The sequence below is a fragment of the Artemia franciscana genome, chromosome 15 (assembly GCF_032884065.1).
Source record: "Artemia franciscana chromosome 15, ASM3288406v1, whole genome shotgun sequence".
Classification (NCBI taxonomy): Eukaryota; Metazoa; Arthropoda; class Branchiopoda; order Anostraca; family Artemiidae; genus Artemia; species Artemia franciscana.
In genome coordinates, this window is record NC_088877.1 from 29,094,716 (window position 1) to 29,116,980 (window position 22,265).

The 22,265-nt window shown below is 35.5% G+C and overlaps 1 protein-coding gene across 2 annotated transcripts in view; it reads right to left on the minus strand.

Annotated features, from left to right (window-relative positions):
- The window catches only part of LOC136036295 (putative fatty acyl-CoA reductase CG5065), a 74,333-nt gene that overhangs the window by 41,083 nt on the left and 10,985 nt on the right, over positions 1-22,265 (minus strand). Inside the window, exon 1 of one of the 2 annotated variants that reach the window (XM_065718442.1) lies at positions 5,503-5,688. The exons of the other annotated variant lie outside the window; for it this stretch is intronic. The gene's annotated coding sequence lies outside the window, so the exon portion shown is untranslated. Of the gene's footprint in view, positions 1-5,502; positions 5,689-22,265 lie in introns of those variants that run through there. 2 annotated transcript variants of the gene reach the window in all.

Here is a 22,265-nt window from a genome sequence, read left to right on the forward strand (position 1 = left end):
AGTAATTTTTGTTCGTTTTCAGTTTCTATTTCGCTCTTTACTTTCATCAGAAAAACTTTGTTTCTAAAAAAATTAGCATTAAGAAGGCATACCATCAGGCATGCGCACCGAGCTCAAAATTAATTTCTACATTTATTACAAAATAAAAGATTCCTGCGCTACAATAAAAAATGTTTAACAAGTATTTAAACTTAATGGAGATGCTTGAGTTTTTGCCCAGAAAATTATTTTTGCTGCTGAATCATATTGAATAGGATTTTTATATTTCTTACAATGTCATTCCATATCGGTAAAAATTCATTTTAAAAATGGAATACACCGGAATCGGTATAAAAAGTCAAAGTTATGAATATTTTGACAGTGTAGGTGTTAAAAACCACCAACTTTTTCTTGCGTAAGGAGTAGGGCATCTCCATTAAAAGAAGATAGCTAAAAAAGGTCAGGTCAGTGATATAAGCCAAATATTTCGAGCATTTTTAACATTTTAATAGGTAAACAATTGGTCGATATAATAATAAATTTGTCATGAAGATAGTGACGAACATTTTTTTTTTTTTTTGAATCGAGTCTGGAATCCTAATTTTGTACCCATTTATTTAATTTAGAACCTATTGTCGACGCACAAACTAAGCAGAGAACAAATAAAACAGAAAAAGCTGGGGCACGTTCACGTAAGAACTTGTATTTGATATAACACAATAAAAAGGTTATTTTCATGGAAAAACAATAAAATATACAAGATTCTTCAGATTTCGAGAGTGAAAGCAACCCTACCTCCCCCCCCCCCATATACTCACCGGTTGAGACACGTGACAGTGTTATCTGACCTTAGAACACATAATCTGTTGGGGTAGGATGATGTGTGTTGGAATATTTTTCAAAAGGGGTTTGACATTAAAAAGAATTTTTGTTGGCCCATCCCAGGTTTTCTAGTACAGGTTTTGTAGAATTTTTAGAGCAAGAAAGTTTAGAAATAAGGCCTTGGGGTTCAAACACCTTCCACAGTGTCTAATAATTTTTATGATTTCGTCCATGTAATACTGTTTCAACTTTTGTTGAAATTGCAGTTTTTAAACTATAGCCCCTATAGTTTTTTCTTCTTTTTTTTAACTCAGAAAACTGCTAAGACGGTAAATGAATGTATTTATGCACCGAATTACAGCCCAAGATGATATTTATAAATCCCACTATCCATCCCCTAGTCTACTTGTAAAGGTTGTAAGATTGTGTTAAGACAAGTCTATAACATTTCGTAATATCAAACAAGTTTTTTTTAACTAAAAGTAAGGAGCGACATTAAAACTTAAAACGAACAGAAATTACTCCGTGTATGAAAGGGGCTGCTCCCTCCTCAACGCCCCGTCCTTTACTCTAAAGTTTGACTCTTTCTCTCAATTCTACTTTATATAACAGTAAATAACTTTAGCGTAAAGAGCGAGGCGCTGAGGAGGGAACAATTTGCCATTTTTTGCTTTGATAAATTTACCTTTCTCCCCTTCTCAAACATCTCCCCTTCTATAGATCCCATACATAAATCTTGCATACGTGGCTTTTCTAAATGTCTACTTGTTGTTTTCCCTTGAATAAAAGCAAAATATGTGATATAGAAGCTGCAAAATGACAATACTGAAGCAGACCTAGACACGAAAGGGTTGTTTACACCAACTTAATAGGGGTATGAATGCTTGATTTTATGATTACTTTTACAGTAAGCAAAGGTCAATGACATAAAAATTTCTGGAGCATTCAACCTTATAAGCAGTTTAGTATCTGTGCCATCATGTTTTTAGGTAACATGCACGTACGCAAGAACAATGGAGCATAAGAACCAGGTTGCCACCACGGTCAGATCTCAAAGTGCTACAATTGCCCAAATTTGCGCGCTACACAGTGATTTTCGGTGCTACAGTAAAGCAAAAACTGACCATACCACTGCTAAAATAGCACTTTTGTGGTGTTAAGTGGCAATCCTGAACGCGTGCTACAATACTACACATAATGAAATAGTGCTAAAATAGCACTTTCGTGATATAGGAGGCAACCCAGCTATGGACTCTTGAATTTAAAGATTTCCTCTATGCTCTATGAGTATTCCCATATTATTTGCCAATTTATGGAATTCTCCCCCCAAATAAATGCCACATGCATACAGGGTAGACAGTGAAGTTTTTTTGTTTTTTTTTGGGGGGGCGTACCCTTGTTCCCAGAAAATATTATCAAAGCCACGCAAACGGACTGTTGGAATCAGGCTTATAGGTCAATCTTCAGTGTCATTTTTACGATTCTCAAACAAATTGCCAGTTTTTTTTTTCTCTTTTTGACAAGTATGGCCAACCCCTGGAGTAAATACTTGCACACCTGCCTAATTTGATTAGCTAGCAGGACGAATATTTTAATTGCCAAATGAATGCTATATCTTTCTTTAAGTTTGTTAGAAAGGATTAAGCTTTCCAAACCCCTAAACGGAATAAATTCCAGCTTACCTACCCGAAATCTGAGTAGGCTACCTAATAGGGTTTTACTTTAAAATTATTTATGCAAAGATTTTACATGAAAAACAGAATAACTTCTTGAGAAAAAAGTGTGTTTTAAAAACTTTAATTCTTCTACTAGCTTAAATTTTCCCTCAGAAGAACCAATCAGGTGCAATTTAACTTTTGTTATTTACCAGACTTGAACCCCAACCCCCTCCGAAGTTTTCGTCCAACTCGTAAAAATGTAACAAAAATGCATATAAACAAATTTGTGATGTTTCTTTTAAGTTTTTGTAGCCCCCTCCCCCGAAAAAACCTTCGAACAAGAATCTTGGATGCACCCTTGAATACATGCTTTTGAAACCAATTTCTTGGCACTACAAATTTTCCACTTCGTTAGTGCATTTGTGATATCAAAATCTAGAAAAGGCCCATCGTTCACGAATCTTGAACTTTTATCGACATCTGTGACGATTGATCAGGTACAATTCTCAATTTTTACGTTAATAACGATATTACCGAAAAATAAGTACCACTGTTAGAATTAAAAAAAAATATTTTAGTCGTCAATTTCTATACATATTTTTGTACTTGTCTCTTATACAAAACACACTCGAGAAGTGGAGTTTGGTGACAATAAAATATAATGAAAATAGAATGCTTTATTAGTAAAATTGTGTTGGTCATTTGTGAATTATTAAATTGAGAGCTTCGGCGTCGGCTGACCACCTCAAAGAACAGGAAAAGTTCATTATTAACGCGATTCTTGACCTAGTTCATTTTAGTTCATTATTCACAAGATTCTTTAGGACACCGGCTAGCGTGCTTTGACTAGTGATAGGTTATAGTGTCTCACCATGGATATTAAAATTAAGATTTGTGATTTGCCAAGGACCGAAGAACAGGTAATTATATTTTTGTCCAGGATAGGGGGTTGGTGCCCAAAATAAAACACTGCCTCAACAGATACACCATGACTTTGTACTCTTACGAGAAACAACATTTTTGGAAGTGTAACACAAGGCCATGTTTGAAAACCGTCATTTTGCTTGTCAATACGTTTTTCTAACAGTAAAACACCATTTGTTACTGTAGTTCGTTACATTTATTTCTGGGTTAACCAATTGTCGTCTGTGGCCTGGTGTCAACAAGAGCTGGGCATGTATAAACAAACAGTTGTCGATTGGAATAACTACCTTCGTGAAGTGTGTATGTTTTCTGTGAAACAGAAAAACCGTTTGCAGACAGTCGACAGAAAAATTTTGCTTATAAAGTATTCTATTTTCATCATACTCTGTTGGTTTTTTACTAGCATTAACCAAACTTCACTTCTCGAGTTTGTTTTGTATAACAGACAAGTATCAATTCTAGTTTAGTGGCATTTGTTGATCTTGGAAAGTAGTCGAGTTAGGTGAACGAAACTTTCAGATACGGATCCAGAGCCGAAATAATCCCCTGGGAGGGTATATTGAACCACCTACCACCACTCCTTCCCCCTCCAAAGGGCATTGACCTTCGGTGACCTTTTATAATCTTTTTGTAATAGATGTGAAATCTTGACAAATAGATGTACTGTTTAAATGAGACAAATAATTTGAAAACTTATTTATTAAATTTAGTAAAAAAAAGTTTGCATTTTGAAAAACTAGAGTCAATGAAAAAATATCAATATCCAAAAATTTAGATAAATGTGTTTTGCCAAAATTTAGATATTACATATGCAATCTTTTAAGTCCTAGAACAGATTGTAGCATGATAATACCTTTCAAAGGTTACATTTTAGACCTTGAATTCAACCTTGGAAGTTTCATTGACCTATCTTAACTACTTTTTAAGATAGCAAGAACCCCTAAACTTGAACTTTACCCTTAGGATAATTACGATTAGTCATACGCCTATTGTACTATTCCGGGGGTTTATGTTTAATTTAACAGATTTATTAAACTTATATCAATTGAAAGCCAATTTTTAGAGTTGGTCGCTCTCCCAATTTGCAAATTTGTAAACCATATTACATATTCACCATGTGTTTTTTCGTTTCTTGATTTCGTTACTGTTGGTTCACTTTACAGGTATTAAGTTGAAACAAGACCGATGCAAGACGAAATGCAATTATACGCAAGCAAATAATTTTGGCTATATATATATATGGCATTAGGGAGTATGTATAGCCAAATACGTAGATACGTAGTCTCTACGTCTACGTAGTCTACGTAAATACGTAGAAGCGGCTCCAAAATGTGTTTAATAATATTTTTTTGCGTATTATTAATTGAAAATAGTATTCTTGACATATTTCCTTCTCAACAGCCCCCCAATTTCTCATATTTGGACTGTAAAGTCATTTCTGACATTTTTATTTGCCTACCACAAAAGCCTCTCGACTTAAAAAAAAATGTCATTGCCAAGGAGGGAGAAGAACAGTAGAGGTGGGAACTTAAAATAACTGCATGGTTCCAATTTGGAATCTAGTATCCATTCTTTAATTTTTTTTTTTCATCTAGCTAAACAACTTGGTAATAGTAGAGTGTATGTCTCGTTCTAATTTAAAGCAATAATACATTAGTTACACTAATTCTACTTTAATTACATTAGACGTGCTTAGTTACATTCATACAGTATGAATTTTTAGAATCCCTTCTAGGTAAACTGTGTCCCGGTTCCGTCGAATAAGCTAACTTTTAGATACAGTCTAGGAATCCAGACATTAAGGAATGGGAGGGGGCTGGGATGTAATCAAGGTGGAAGTAACAGTGAAAATTTAATTATTTCCTCGATCAAATGAAGTAACAATTTAGTTATTACAGTGCTACTTGGTTAGAACGACGGTTACATTCCATTGCAAGGACATACGTAGGGGAGGGGGAGTGCTCGGGGTTTGGGCAAATTGCTACATACGTGTAGCAATCCAAGTAGTAAACGATTTGCACATATCCAAATAGTAAATGATTTGCACATATTTCTGAAAATAGGGTTAGGGAGGTGCGTTCCATCTCTAAATATTGTAATACAATCTTAAGAAACCCACCTCGTTTATATCCGCTGTGAAACAACTCACAGCTATAAGCCAACAATTATGTATTCACAGAACCACACTTCACGTGCAAGCAGCTTTATCAGACTGGAAGGTAACTCTAACAAAACTTTCTAAACACGATCTCGATTTCAGGGTCGCCACTTCATCTACAGCACAGCCCAACCCATACCAACTTATAAGTTACGCTTAATTAGCCAACCCGTAACCCGAAGTCCAGAGCTACTTATCTTGCTGGGTATTTTGCACCTCTTCTCATTTAGTTTTTTATTATTCGGAAATTCCATAATTCTTTCCGCTTCCGGATTGGATGTCTATGAACTCGTTGAAGAGTAGTTATTCCAATGGTCTAACTATAGCAAGCCTCAACTGACGCTATGAAAAGTAGGAGTACTTACTATTACGTATTTAACACCAGTTTAGGATGTCTTCAAATAATAACCAATAAAAAGAAATGAATAAAACCGAGTCAATGACGCTTGTAAAAGGGAGAGTCTTTAGGATTGCGCATGCATAAAGCAACTGATCTTCGAAATGGGCGTCTGTGTCCCCAACCCTGGGAAAACTCCCCCCGCGGAAAATCCCCCGGATAGTAACGCCTTCCCCCATGTAATATTCCAATACAAAATACAGTAGCCACAAAAAAAGCACAAATATGTACCTCAAAAAGTCGATCGGACGTCCCAAGGGGTAACGAAAAGACCAGATATTAAAACAGTTTTAGGACAGTGGATGGATGGTTTCCAATCACTTTCGACTTAGGACTAGAACTCTCAATTGTGGATCGGACGGGCATACTCCAAAGTATCTACCACCACAAGAGGTAGGTTGGGGATGAGGAAGGGGCAGCCCCCCTCCAACTCGGAATAAATACTGCTAATTTTGGGATTTCATGCTACTCTACTTCCATAATAACAGCGTAGACCAGAAATATTACCAGAAATCAAGAGGAATTAAATATTAATTTCTAACTCCACCCACGCCCTTACCTTAGAACTAATTCTGCATTTACTTGAAGGCTAAATAAGAGTTAGGATGTTTTGGCATTAAAATACACCCTTTGAGGCAACTTCCCCATTCCAAAGTTCATACAACCACCCTTCCCTTAAAAACTTTATATCTTAGCAATGGACAACTTGCATAACCGACAGCGCTTACCCCGAGGGCTGGAGGGGGGTTGCCAAACCTGGACCTCCGGAGCCATGGTTATTTTACCTTCGGACTATTTTGAACAAAATGGATAATTCTGGATGAAACTAATTTTGATCGGATACGTTTGGGAAAATGAGAGGGAAATCCGGGAAAGGGGAAATTTTACCGGGGAATATTTCCACAAGGTAAATTTTCCCTGGGGTGAATTTTCCGGGGGAATATTCTTAGACTCCTTCAGAATATGTCCTTCAAAACTGTACGCAAAGGATTCAGGCTGAAGCCTCCAACCCAATCTGAAGAATTGTGCACTTTTGTTTAGAGGCTAAAAAGAGTCGAAAACGAGTTTTTCCATGCTTGAACTTAGCCCGAGGGAGTTGTACCCCTTAAATTTTGTTCCCCCCATAGATTTTGAAAAATATATTTTTGCTCTTTTTTAATAGAAAAAAATTGAAAAACAACAAATTCTCACACTAGATATTGAACAATTCACCCCCCCCCCTCCAATTTTCCTGAGTTGACGCCTTTGCTTAGCCCACAAGAACCTTTAAGAAAATCCAGCGTCTGGGTGTGTCCGTAGTGCTTGTCATTATAGGAATAATAGAAAAAAAACTGTTTCTGAGTGGAGAGGGGGGGGGGCAAAATAGTCGGCATGTTATTGCGCAATTATTTTATATGTTTTTTTAATTTGCTGAAATTCAAAATATTTGTGGACGTTTGATTTTTTCTTCTTTTTTTTTATTTATTCTGTGAACTCTACAAATAACAGGATACAAATGCTATGTAGCAAACAGTAAACTCTGGCTTTTCATAAATTGACTTCTTCATAATCAAAATGTAAATCTAATTAATTAAATATCGTTAGTTTACGTCAAGGCATAAGAGCTAGTAAACAATAGATCGAGCGCCAAGTCTTTTGAATAGAAGATTACTTGAATAAATCTATTCTAAAAATGTATTTCAGAATTACTATCAGAAGTACTAGGGTAAATAAGTAGCTATTTTGTTAGTAGTTATTTTGTTAGAAGTAAAACCGAACGAGCTAAAAAATACAATAAAACTTAAAACGATTAGAAACGACAACAAATTACTAAATGATAGCCCAAACGAACAGAAATTAAAATAATTAATCAAACTAAACATGAAGATAACATATCCTGGTATAGGCTACATAAATCCTAAAAGAAACTGAAGTATGGTTGCAGCAGGAACCGCAACCCAGTAAAGAACGAACTCCAGCCCATAGCAACCGAAAATTTAAAATGGGTTTTGAAGAAAAAAAAACGTCAAGTGAGGAAGAAATGCCTTTTGAGGCTGATTCAGGAATGGTAATTGTTATTACGGCTAAGACTAATTATATGATTTTGTTGCAAAAACCAATTTAAAAGAAATTCGAAAAAGTAGTCTTTAACCCCATGAAAATGGTGCCAGATCAAAATTGAAGCTGCACCAATGGATTCAACCAGGTCGAAAACCAATAGATAGGAGAATCTTTAGCAAACAGGAAAATTACTTTTTCAAATAGGAAGCAGTGATGTGTATCCTTTTTGACGTAGTCTCTCGTTAGTTAACTAGTTTGTTAAACAGTTCGTTAGTTAAACAGGAAAATTACTTTTTTTACATTCCTTTTTTAACGTAGTCTCGTTAGTTAACTCGTTTTTTTTTTTTTTTTTTGCATCCTTATTGTAAGGTATCTTTCCTGTAATCTTGTCACAGTCCTGCAGCGTTGCCAGCGGTTCGAAGTAAGCTGTGCCGGTTTTCTGAGCAAAATTGCACCGCAAGAGGACATTTTATACCACCTGAGCAGCATGTTAAAAATTTACCGTAACAAGAAGAAAATCTTCGTCAAGCTAAAACTTGAACAAATATCCAAGTTAGAAAAGAGCAAATAAACCAAAATGTACAGGAAAATTTGAATTTTACTAAAAAACTTCTAAATTTACCGCATTGTACCAGGACCTCCAAATCGTACTGTATTGGTAACGCTGTAGTTCAGTTCTCCAATTTACAGTCCTTCGAAAGATAATCTGCTCAATGCGAAATGTACCATTAGCAAAAAGTTCTTTACCCAGATAGATAAACGTTTGATGGATCAGACATGTTAGTATTTTATTACTTTTAAAAAAAAGTTCTTCTGAGGGAATTAAAGAGCGAAGTTGAAAACTTAAAACGAACAAAAATTATTGTTTCCTAATCTTTTTAACATATACCGATAAAACTAGTGCAAATAAACCAACTGATGATATTTCTCTCTGTTTGTAAATTATAGAAAACCAGCACTTTACTGACAACACAAAACAATATAGGAGTAGCAATAAAGCAAACACAGTGAGCCTAGTCCAATGATTGGCTCTCGTTTTGGTTCCGATATTTCAAGATTATTCTGTAGAGAAGTGAAGACATCTTGATAGCATCAGGACTATAGAGGACTATAGACTAGCTTTAGAATTTGTATCATAAATTGAAATTCTTCGTTGCATAGAGAGAAATAACTAGGTTTCCGGAGCTCAATTATGGTTTATTTGTTCTTCATTTCGAGTGAATCGGAAGCGTGTTTTTCAAAACTTAGAGTTGCATATGACCCACCTTTGGTATTATAAACAAAAGATCTAAAGCCGAACTGACCAGCCATGATAAAACAAAGAAATGAATCTAAAAATGACAAATGTTTGTAAGGCCAGTAAAAGTAAACGATGAGAACAAACATCAAACGAATCTTTCGATTAGTATTACAGCTGGTTAGAACGTTTCCTGAAAAATCAATTCATTACTTTTGTGTGCTGTTCACTTACTTTGCGGTTATTAAAATAGTATATATTTTTATGCGATTTCCTAAGATACTTCAAATTATATACTGAAAGTTACTGATATTACAGCTGGGGTGAGGCTATGAAAAGCGTTATAAATTAGTTTGATGTTAGTAGTGAGGACGCTTTGCTTTTAAACGCACCCATAGGGGGTAAACCTGAAATTGCTAGTCCCTCAAGACGCTATTAGATGCACCTGGGTCTTACGCAGTAGCGCACCTGTAACGGTATGTTACACCCACGTCATAGGTTTTGTTTACTTTTTCTTTTTACATAATAGTTTCTTTGATTCTTTAAAAAAAACCTTCAGGGTTCCACCAAATCAGGATTTCTTTGGTTGTTTTCTAAGGGAATGTTTTCTAAGAGATACAGGTGTTATGTACGTAACAGGGAATACTTTCTAGAAGATGCAGGTGCTTGTTGCATTAATTACTATAAAAAACTGCGAGGTCCAGGAGAAACCCTTCAGGGCCACCCCAAGTCAAGACGTGGTCCTTACATCACCCGATATTTTCTTCTTGAAGACGTTTTTTCAAGACGTTTCAAGACATCTCAAGACGTTTTTCCAGATATTTTTTTTGTTAAAAATCATGAATTAAATCCATTGGTTCATGTTTTCACAACCCAGCCCTCAATAATAAACCATGTCAATTCACGTCACCGTGTCAAACTATGGGTGGCAGACGGCACCCTCTGGCACCATTCATCATTCCAAGAGCATTTCTTCAGATATTTTCACGATAAAATTATGCTTGAAGTTCAATGGCTCCTGTTCTTGCAAATCAACCTTAACGTGATACACCAAGCAATTCACACCACTATGCCACACTATTACTAGCCTTCTGGAACCACTAGCACCAATATCCACTAATCCATTGGCTCGTATTTTGCAAGCCATCCTCAACATGATAAACCATATCAATTCACACCACTGTGCCACATTTTTATTGGCCCACTGGCATACTACGGCACCCCTCACCATTCTTAAGACATTTTTAAGATATATTGTTTAATAAAGTGTTATCAAATTATGGTCCACCCGCTTCTACATCCCCCCCCAACATACAGCGGTTCCAGTTCCGATTCTGCTTTGTCATATCCCGGTTCAGGTTCCAGTTGCGGACCCACAGATTCAAATTCCAGTCCCACCGCTCCTGCCCCCTGATTGCACAGTTCTGATTCCACCAGTTTTCGGACATTACCCAAATGTTGCAAGCTATTATCAAAATCTAGAATTGTTCTAGCAAAATCGTGTCTGTTACTGTCAAAATATTATCAGGCATTACTAAAATCTTGTGTGGTATAAATCAAAATCTTGTCTGATATCATCAAACATCTTACACTACACTATCAACATCTCGTCTGATATAATGAGAATCCTCTATTGCATTATCAAAACTTGAAGTGGTATTATCAAATCACGCAAGTTATAAGCAAAATTTTACATGGTATTGTGATAATCTTACAAGTTATTAACAAAATATCTTCAACAACAATCAAAACGTGGCTGCTATTACCCAAATCTAATAAGATGCTATGAAAATGATATTACCTGTTAACGAAATTTAACACAGTGCTATTAAAATTGTGCAAGCTATTATCAGGTTATCAACATCTTGTCAAATATGATCAAAACAGTACATGATATTATCAGAGCTTGGCTGATATTACCAAATCTTGCTAAATATTACTAAATACAGTCTTGCATAATCAAAGTATTGTGAGATATTATGAGAATCCTTCTGGCATTAGCTAAATCTTGCAAGTTATTATCAAAAACTAGAAAGGTACTAGCAAAATCGTGTGTGCTTTTATCAAGATTATCAGCATCTTGCCAAATACTACAAAATATTGTCTTGCATTATCGAAGTCTTGTAATATATTATGAGAATCCTTTTGGGCATTACCTAGATCTTGTAAGTCATTATCAAAATCTAAAATGGTTCTAGCAAAATCATGTGTGCTTTTATCAATATTATAAACATCTTGTCAAATATGATCAAAACCTTACATGATATTATCAAGGTCTTGCATTATATTACCAAATCTTGATAAATATTACAAAATATTGTCTTATATTATGAAAGTGTCGTGAGATATTATGAGAATCTTTTCGGACATTACCCAAATCTTGCAAGTTATTATAAAAATCAAGAATGGTTCTAGCAAAATCAAGCATTATCAAAATCATGTGTGGTATTATAAAAATCTAGTCTAATATTATAAAAAAAATTGCACTACACTATCAAAATCTAGCCTGATATAACAAGAATGCTCTACTGCATTATCAAAGCATAGAGCGGTATTATCAAAATAATTCAGGTTATTAAATAAATCTTACGCGCTATTATCATAATTTTACAATATATTAGCAAAAATATTTTTCTGGTACCATCAAAATGTGTCTGATATCGTCAAATATAACAAGATATTACCTTAATCGTGTCTGCTTTTACAAAATTTAACATAGTGCGATCAAATAGTGTCTGTCATTGTCAAGATTACCAAAATCATACCAAGAATTAGCAAACTCTTGTATTATGCATGAACGCTTAAAATATGTATGACTTTATTACTTTCTACTTTATGTATACCCCAATACTAAACAAGGCTTTACAAAATTCTGTAAAAAAATTCTAAGTAAAAAAAAGAAAAATGTTACTATAGACATTTAAGTCATTTTATGACCCTTAAAAAAAGTTGAAAAGATTCATAATTAAAAAAAAATAACGTTTAAAAAATAAATAAAGAAAAACGAAGTTGAAAAAATTAAGTACAAAAGAGGGGTAAAAAGTTTGGGGGAGGGTACTGGGCCCCTTAGAGGTTGGACATGGATGACCATGAGTCCACTGTAAAAAATGCCATAGCAATTGATCCATTGGGGAATATAAGTTCGCCAGTTTCACTTCAACCAAGCAAGTGTCATATGGAAAAATGGGTTACAGATTTGTCACTTTGTTTCATTAAAACTTGGTTCGTATTATAAAATGCGTCTAGTTTACTTTACTTTGTTAATCGTGCTCGGACGTGTATTTGTAAATGAGATGCCGGCCGGAATATGCTAATGATACATCTCTTTTAGTATGGTTATGTAAGTAGGTCAATCACCCAAATATAGGCAATCTTTAGTGCCCAAATAAGGGTGAAGTTCAGGACCCATCCTAGGAATACTACATCTGGCAACTGCGTTTTAAACTCCTACACCGCAATTTGAAGAATCGGGATGCATTTTGCAACAGTAGAACCTGCCATGCGGATCGTATACAAGTTATTTTATACTGACAGAGAGAAAATTGCCATGAAAGACAGTATTCGGAAATAGCATCATTGAACGATTTTAATTGCCACATGGGACTATTATGCAATACAATTTTGCTTTCAGCACTCGTTTTTTTTTCCGCAGCTGTTGGTTGATAAAAATTCTTGACAAAAATTTTCATGGCTGTTACAGTTGTGGAGAAATAATTGCCAAAAAATGGATAGTTGCCCGATGAAAGTTGAATTTTTAGCTTAATAAATTGCTTGAAAAAGTAACAAAGTCATTATATGGTTAGTAAGTTCCTGTGACAAGCAAATTCTGTTTCTTTGGGACCTATCGTTTGAACCTAGGGTAAGTTTTTTCTTCGTTTACTCATCATTGTGCTAAGATCTTACATCTTTCGACAAAGAACGAATGTAGGGGAAACGCTGCTTTTAATTAGAAAAGTAGATCCTCTAAGACAACAAGAGACTTTCAGGACAGTGGATGGACACCGATGAGCCACCGGGGCAGTTCCAAAAGGCGAAAACCAACCAAAAAAAAGACCATGATTACTGCATAGTGGTCAGCGGGAGGTGTGATTCACTATAACTTTCTGCAAACTGGCGAAACCGTCACAGCAGGGTTCGATTGTGGGAAAACCAACGAAATGTACCGAAAATTGCGTCAGCAGCAGCCGGTACTAATCAACAGAAAGGTTCCGATCCTGCTCCACGACAGCGCCCGTCCAATCGTTTCACAAATTACCGTCCTGAAATTGAACAAATTGAGCGTTGAAGTTTTGCCTCACCCACCATACTCTGCAGACCTCTCACGAACCAACTACCATCGTTTCAAGCCTTTCGATAACTTTCTCACCGGTAGAACTTTCGCCAATTTGGACGAGACAAAAAGACCTTCGGCGACTTTGTCAATTCCTGAGTACCCAGTTTTTATGCTGATAAAATTAAACGACTTGCATTAAGTTGACAAAAGTGCAGTGGATCAAATGGCGCTTATTTTTGATTAAATTGAATGAATAATAAGTGATATATCACAGTCAGGAGAAGACGGATAAAATCCGACAAAACTTTTGAAGTAACCACAAATTTTTCAATTTGTGTGCCTTTCTTTAGTCTTCCTTTGTTGATTTTGTACGACACTCACGAAAAACCTCTCAAAACAGTATTTTTCTTCGTCATGCAGTATTTTTTTCCAGGCAATAAAATGAGAGTTTCATGAAGAGAAATGGCAGTTCAGGAAACAAACCCAGTGTAAAAACTGCAGCAAAATTACTGTGTTAACGAGCCATATCAACACCAGTCCAATTACTCCAAACTTTAAAGGACATTAAAGCTAGCCAAATATATTTTGCCAGCAACTGAGCATTTTAAAGTAGAGTGTATAACATTTTAAGACTAATGCTATCCTTGAAACTAGTAAAATCATCTGATTTCCTTAAACATTATTTCGCACAGAAGAGCTTTGGAATTTAGCTAAAAACCAGTCTTTCCCCACTTGTTATAACCTCAAATTACAAGCTCTAAAACAGTGGTTACCAACCAATTTTGGGTCATTTTAGAATGACCTAGGCATTTCTAAAATCCTGATGACCCCCTCATGATATCTAAATCTTGTTATTCAAAATTTTACGTGTATTCAGCCGAAGGAAGCTTTAAAGGCCATTAACTTGCTACATTTTCTGGGATTGTCGTCTAGTCATATTTTATCCTAATGGAATTTATTCTTTTAATGCAACCCCTTTTACACCATCTATCAAGTATATTTTTCGTTCTCAAATAGTTTTAATGTGACGACATTCGCATGAAATTTTTTCTCCAAAATTAAGGCTATAAAGTGCAGTTAGTCGAAAGACACACGTCCTGCCCATGACCCACCAAAATACTGACATGTCCCATACGCGAGGCCTGCGCCCCATGTTGGGAATCACGGCTCTAAAATGTGTTGTATATAAGCTTCATGTACTAAGGGCTCATTGCAATTATCAGGTGAGTTCCCAAAATGGGAAAATGAGAAAGGTTTTCCCAAAATGGGAAAACCTGGAACAATATTAAAGCTTACGCTTTTAATCATATAACTGCATAAAAAAAAAAACGTTTCATAGTTGGACTCCTCCCCTGAGGGAGGTTGTGATCCACTATGAAAATTTTGGCTACGGATCTACTTGGGTTTTTGTTAATTTATATTACTATCTAAACAGATACTTATTTTCTTCGGTTGTTGAAATAGTACACCCAATATGTTTGGTAACTATTTCGAAATAGCCAGTGCGTCACTAAATCCTTTCAGAGCCGAAACAGCGGCACGATTGGGAAAAACACGTGTAGTGAAAATAAATTTTTGTTGGATGATTGAAGTTTCGAACGGTCATAGACCTCACTTTCCTCGACTGATTTAGTTGTATAAAAAAGTTGATATACAACCTCCTTCTATACATGTTTTAGAAGTACTGTATTATCTTGTTCCTTATTGGAGTAGACCGTACGCACGTAACCAAGGGATAACGGCAGATCTGGGTCCTGAATTTTCTTTATTTTTCCCATTTAGCAAATAATCAAAGCGATTCAAGCTTTCTACTTTTCTGAAAAAAAAACGTCAAATTCTTCTGACCCATTTACGAAAAAGTGTTACATCATAAAAAAGCTAATTAGTTAGATAGTTAACAGTTAAAAGTAAAAAAGTAACTGTAGGCTATACTTGCTCCTCAACATTCTCAGGCTTAAATTTGTCTTTCTACACAGTTCTTTTGATTATTTTCTTTTATTTGCATTATTTCTTCTCCGCCTGTACATTTATTCTTGATCTTCCTTCTTTGTATCTGAGTCTCATGCTCTTTAAATAAATTCATACTTTCAAATCCAAGCTTTGAAAACAAATCTATCGACATTTTTGGTTTGACTTATTACTTTTGACATAATTTTTTACACTATACTATAAAGTATTTGAACCTCCGTCTCCATCACTTTATAGAGTTGTTTTTTTTTTCCATAGGAGGATTTAGGGGGGAAGGTACAGGGAAAACTTGCCTTAGGCACAGAAGTTTCAGGGGCACAAAATTTCAAATAAATAATCAAACGGTTAAAATATTTTATAATTTGGGAAATTTTATTTTTATTTAAATAAAGTAAAGGACGCAGCTCGCAGTAAATACAAGCAAATTGAAAACGATATTTTCATTTTCTTTTCATATGTTCATCATCATTCCTTGAAAATAAAAGTAAGCAAACGGAATCTAATTGACGCTAATGTTATTTTTATGATATTTTGTATTCAAATTTTGTTAATAAATGAATTTTTTTTTTTTTTTTAATTTGTCCTGAAAATTAATTGGGAGACACAGAGGAGAGGGCGCTAATCAAGATTTTACCCTGGGCAAAAGAGAGGCCGGAACCGCCACTCTCTTTTTCTAGCGGATAGTTTTGTCTAATCAGTTTATTTACAGAGTAAGAGTAATTGAGGGGAGGGACAAAGGTCCTACCACTGGAGTTCCCAATGACGATTTTCTTATAGATGATGTCCAGCTGTAGTCTCCCACATTTTATTGCTTAAAGTGAAAGAAAGTTCGAGATGTTTAGAGCACGTTTATGATGCCAGGTGACAGATTGCAGAAAACTTCGCTTTTTGGTCACCCATATAGAGCCAAACAAAAGCTGGTTATCTCAGCATGGGTTGGGAAGGGGCCATAATGTAGGATTTAAAAGCAATTAGAACTTATTGGGGGGGGGGGGGGGGTAAAAGTAAAGCTTTGAGCAGATCAGGGTGGAAGAGGAGCGTCTAGAGCTCTTTTGGCCTCAGATGGCTCATTGCAGCAGTAAATTGTTAGTAGTAGTTGTAGTGGTAGTAAAAGGCATTTTGGGTATTATCACAATCAGATTTTGTTTGTTGCAACGTTTATGCTTTTGATAAATTGGAAATAACGAAAATAAAGTTATAGAAAATATAGTTTCTCCATGGGCTATCCCATTTATGTGGTCACGTTCATCAATTATAAGTTGATATTACCAAAGTAAAAAAAAAAAAAAAAAAAAAAAAAAAAAATTAAAACTGCACCTGTTTTATGTGATAAAATGTGCATATAATAACATAATAAACATACTTGAATTATTATTCTTTAGTTCTTAATATGTTTTGACTCCCCAATGATTTATTCCAATAATTTTAGCGCCTGTAAATGAATACATATAGGGGAGAGTGTTCTATCTTTGGTCATTAAAAAAATAATAAAAATACGACAATTGTATTTCAAGATGAAATATTTATTAGATTCATGACAAACTTTAGTTTTAATACATACATTTAATCTCTGGAACCTATGTTGTATTAATTTTTAGGCCACAAAATAAAGTAAATAAAGGTCATAAAAATATACACCACCTGGTCAGATCTGCAACATAGGTCATGCACCTTTGACCGCTCTATGTTTATCTCAACAAAATTTTCTCAGTTCCAATGAAAAATTATGTTTCAGTTAATTCTGGGTTGTTGTGATTGTTAAAAATCAACAACTTACATGACTTTCAGATTCTTCGAATGATTGGATTGGGAAACGATATGATTCTCAGATTAGGAAAACTGTTTTTACATAAAATAAATAGCAAAAATAATTTGAAAAAAATAATATCTTGAACGATAAATAGGAACAAATTAGATGTGAATCGAGAACCATTCGCCTATCTCACATCTCAACCTCTCTCTCTGTCTTTCTCTCTCTCTCTCTGTCTTTTTTGTTCTCTCTCTCTCTCTCTCTCTCTCTTTCTTTTATTTCTCTTTGGGTTGACAAATAAAACACGTTTATCACTTCTCACAGGGAATTGTCTTAATTCATCAAACGAGTTATTTATGTTCACTCAAAATTTTTTCCCTTAAAACTCTTTTCATGACAATAGGCAGCACGGTCTTTGCAGACTTTGATTTTTGTCCATACAAACTAATAATTACAAAAAGAAAACCTGATTTTTTTAAAAACACTTCTTGACTCTTCACCTCTCAGTATCACTGTTTAGGTTGAAGGATTTCTTGTTTTTGATTCACTTGGCAACAGTGATAAACAAAAAATATGTTTCAAACTTAATATCAATGACCTAACGAAATGTCGGGAATTCCGTAAAATTAGAAACATCAGGAAATTCCCAACTGTCACTAATGTTACTTCCCACAAAGACATTATAGTGTATTAAATTGTCTTGAAGACCTTATTAGGAAGGGGTCTTCAATCAGGTAGGTATGCCTAATTTCCAGTGGAGAGGAAAGGAATAATTCGTAAAACAGTAAAAGGAAGTTGCAGGGAAATAATGGTGGTACCGTAAAAATAATTCTATGATTTTGTGGGTGAAAAGCCTGTGACCCCTCATGTATTTTTAGGCCATCAACCTTCGAAAAGAAATTTTTGGGAGCCCCCCTTGCTTATATTTTTACTTCTGTAAAATATAATAACAAGGAGGAATCTCCGGTCCTGACATCGATACGAATTCTCGCCAGATATATTTGGCTAACCTTCCTAAGGGAAGAGGATTCTAACTCACCCACTCCAGTTTCTCAAGATTTTTACAAATTTATCCCTAATCTCGTTACTTTTCAGAACATTCAACTTATTTCTTCAGTCCCCCCTCCAAAACCTTATCACCCAAAATAAACTCCTGCGTACACGCGTATTAAAATCCTACTAAAATTATACCCAAGTCTATGTAAGTCCTAGAAGAAACCTGCACAGTAGACTGTCAGCAGAAGAAGCTCTATTTGGGGTCACCAGGGATAGAACGAAAATCGTCTGCAAGACGCTAACCTAGTCACCGACCGATCTTGGCACATTTACACCCTCAAAACACAGGAAAGCAACAAAATGAACAATCCATATTACAGAGGTACAATATTTCTCTCTTTTATTCACATTTTGAAGTCTCAAAGACACTGAAAGAACAATTATCTTGGGAAAAAATTAACAAGAGCTAAGAGCTCATATGGCACTTGTGACGAGGTCGGAAGAGCCGAGAGCTCATATGGTACGAGGTCGGAAGAGCCAAGAGCTCATTTGGACGAGGTCGGAAGAGCCGAGAGCTCATATGGTACGAGGTCGGAAGAGCCAAGAGCCAAGAGCTCATTTGGCACTTGTGAGAAGGTCAGAACCTAAAGTTAAACTTTATAGCACAAGATCCTTCTAAATATCAAATTTCATTAAGATCTGGTCACCCTTTCGTAAGTTACAAATACCTCAATTTTCAAAATTACCTCCCCCCTCCCAATTCTACCAAAGAGAGCAGATCCGGTCCAGTTATGTCAGTCACGTATCTTAGACAGGTTTCTATTCTTCCCATCCAGTTTCATCCTGATCTCACCGCTTTAAGTATTTTCTAAGATTTCCGGTCCCCCCAACTGCCCCCCCCCAATTACGTTTGATCCGGTTGAGATTTAAAATAAGATATCAGAGTTACGAGGTCCTTCTAAATATGAAGTTTCATGAAGATCCGATCACTCCTTCGTAAGTTAAAAATACGTTATTTTTCTTATTTTTCAGAATTACCCCCCCCCCCCCCGCAATTGAGCGGATCCGTTCCAATTATGTAAATTACGTATGCAAGACTTTTGCTTATTTTTCCAACCAAGTTTCATCCCAATCCCTCCAATCTAAGCGTTTCCCATCATTTTAGGTCTCCCCACCCCAAACTTCCCCCAATGTCACCAGATCCGGTCAGGATTTAAAATAAGAGCTTTGAGCCACGATATCCTTCTAAAAATCAAATTTCATGGAGATCCAATCACCCGTTCGTAAGTTAAAAATACCTCATTTTTTCTAATTTTTCAGAATTAACCCCCCCCCAACTACCCAAAAGAGAGCGGATCCGTTCCGTTTATGTCAATCATCTATCTAGGACTTGTGTTTATTTTTCCCACCATGTTTCATCCCGATCCCTCCACTCTAAGTGTTTTCCAAGTTTTAGGTTCCCCCTCCCAACTCCCCGCCCCCATCACAAGATCTGGTCGGGATTTAAAATAAGAGCTCTAAGACACGATATCCTTCTAAACATCAAATTTCATTGAGATCCGATCACCCGTTCGCAAGTTGAAAATACCTCATTTTTCTAATTTTTAAGACTTACTCCCCCCCCCCAACTACCCCAAAGAGAACAAATAAGTTCCGATTATGTCAATCATGTATCTAGGACTTGCGCTTATTTTTCCCATCAAGTTTCATCCCGATCCCTCTACTCTAAGTGTTTTCCAAGATTTTAGGTTTCCCCCCTCCAACTCCCCCCAATGTCATCAGATCCGGTCGGGATTTAAAATAAGAGCTCTAAGACACAATATCATTCCAAACATGAAATTTCATTAAGATCCAAATACCCGCTGATAAGTTAAAAATACTTCATTTTTTCTATTTTTTGCGAATTAACCGGGCCCCCACTCCCCCCCAGATGGTCAAATCGGGAAAACGACTATTTCTAATTTAATCTGGTGCGGTCCCTGATACGCTTGCCAAATTTCATCGTCCTAGCTTACCTGGAAGTGCCTAAAGTAGCAAAACCGGGACAGACAGACCGACAGACCGACAGACCGACAGAATTGGCGACTGCTATATGTCACTTGGTTAATACCAAGTGCCATAAAAACACTAAGTAAAAGAAAGAAAATATATTGCAAAAACTCATGCAGACAAAGAAACACCAATATAAAAAAAAAAAAAAAAAAAAAAAAAAGCCACAGATTTAACAAGGCAACTTCATACAGCAACGTTGAATATGGTAAAATTGATATTGCATCACGAAAGAACAACAATAAAACAAACGGGTTTAAAAACAAATGGCAATCTAATATTTGGCAATAAACATACTTTTGTTTTAGGCCTGATGACATTTTCTTGTGCTTCAAAGTGTAATTTTTTTAACTAAAACTTAAGGAAAGGAAAATTGAACTCCAAGTAGACTGTTCTGAAAATCCTCTCTATGCGAGCTTGAAATTAACGGTGACCTGCAAGAACAGGCAGAAAAAGATATAACTGTTTTTAATTGTATAATTTTTTTTTTAAGTTTAAAGTTTTTTAGTACTCTAAAAAACAGCTTCATATTGTTCTAGTTAAAGAACATAATGTTTCAGGACTCGTAATCTTAAAGTACCAAGGACACAAAAATGAAATATATATTTAGCCCTCTTGATCTATCCTAGGCCTATTTATACCTGAAAACCCGAGTTTACTACAAATTTTCTTTTAGTTGCAATAAGCAATATTTAGTTAGAACGTCTGCGAATATTCTAATTCCTATTAATCTAACAATACTTTTCATTTGTGAAAATTAAAGTCTACAAAATCTGTTGATTCCTATATTAGTGAAAATCTACCAAGTGAATAAGTATGAGCTCGTCAAATTCTGAAAGTGACTGTTCTCATTCCTAAGAAAATGTAGTTGATGGTCACCAAGTACTGGATCGCATTTACGATACCGTTTCGGGATATATGTTCCAGCCCCTTGCCACACCCCATATTGCTTCTCTCGCTATCCTAGATAATAATAATAGGATTCCTGAGGAGCCTCGAAGTTCATTTAAAGGTTCATCATCATGGTAAGCAATGCAATAAATAATACTTCATTTTATGTAAAGTAGGCATAGCCTATGCAAATGCAGGTAGCCTATTTCATAATTTTCTTCATTACCTTACAAAGGAAAGATTATAATTTTGGGGCACCTTAGTATTAGTTTGGTGCTATCATCCTCAATATAGAAACACTATAAAATTCTTCAAACTACTTAGATGAGTTCAATTTTCTGATTAGCCTAACTGAATATTAAGTTGGGCCTAGCTAAAAAAAAGACACACCTACAGTCTGAACTCCATTGTGAATCTAATTATGACTAACTTTAAGAAGACCTCCCTCCCCTCCATAATGGTCAAACATATAATCTGAATAATAAATCTACATTAGATTTCTAGGAAATAGCCTAGACTTTGTAGTTTTCAACAAAATTTATTTTCCCAGCACAAATAAGTTATGATTATTTTTCATGCTCTTTCATAATTTAATAGTCATTTGTGGAAAACTATTCATTTTGAGCCCTTATAGGGGTAAAGAGCTCAAAACAGCCCATAGTACCCCACTAACCAAAAGCTTAGCAAAGTGAAATTAAATCTGTTAACGCTTGGAGCATTACTTCTCCTATCTGTGTAAGAAAACAGATGCATAATCGAATCTCTGTTCATTTCCATCTTACATTGATGGGTGTTAATCAGAGGCCTATTTTGCTATGGGCAGGGGAGGAAACTACCCCTCCCACAGCTTGATTTGCCGCCCCCCCCCAGCTAAAATTCAATTTCTTCCAAAATCGTGTCAAAACTAAGGTAAACCTGCATAATTAAAGCATCAACAGAAACAGATCAGTTTTTTTGTACATATGCACCTATATAGTACTATAAGTACCTTTAGAGTACTTTTATATTACTAAATAGTACGTTTATGGTACAAAACGGTTTAGTTTTTAGTTTTTACCATCATAATCACTTGATTTTGCAAAATTAGCTCCAACTTTGCCCCCCATAGGATTTTGACGAACTT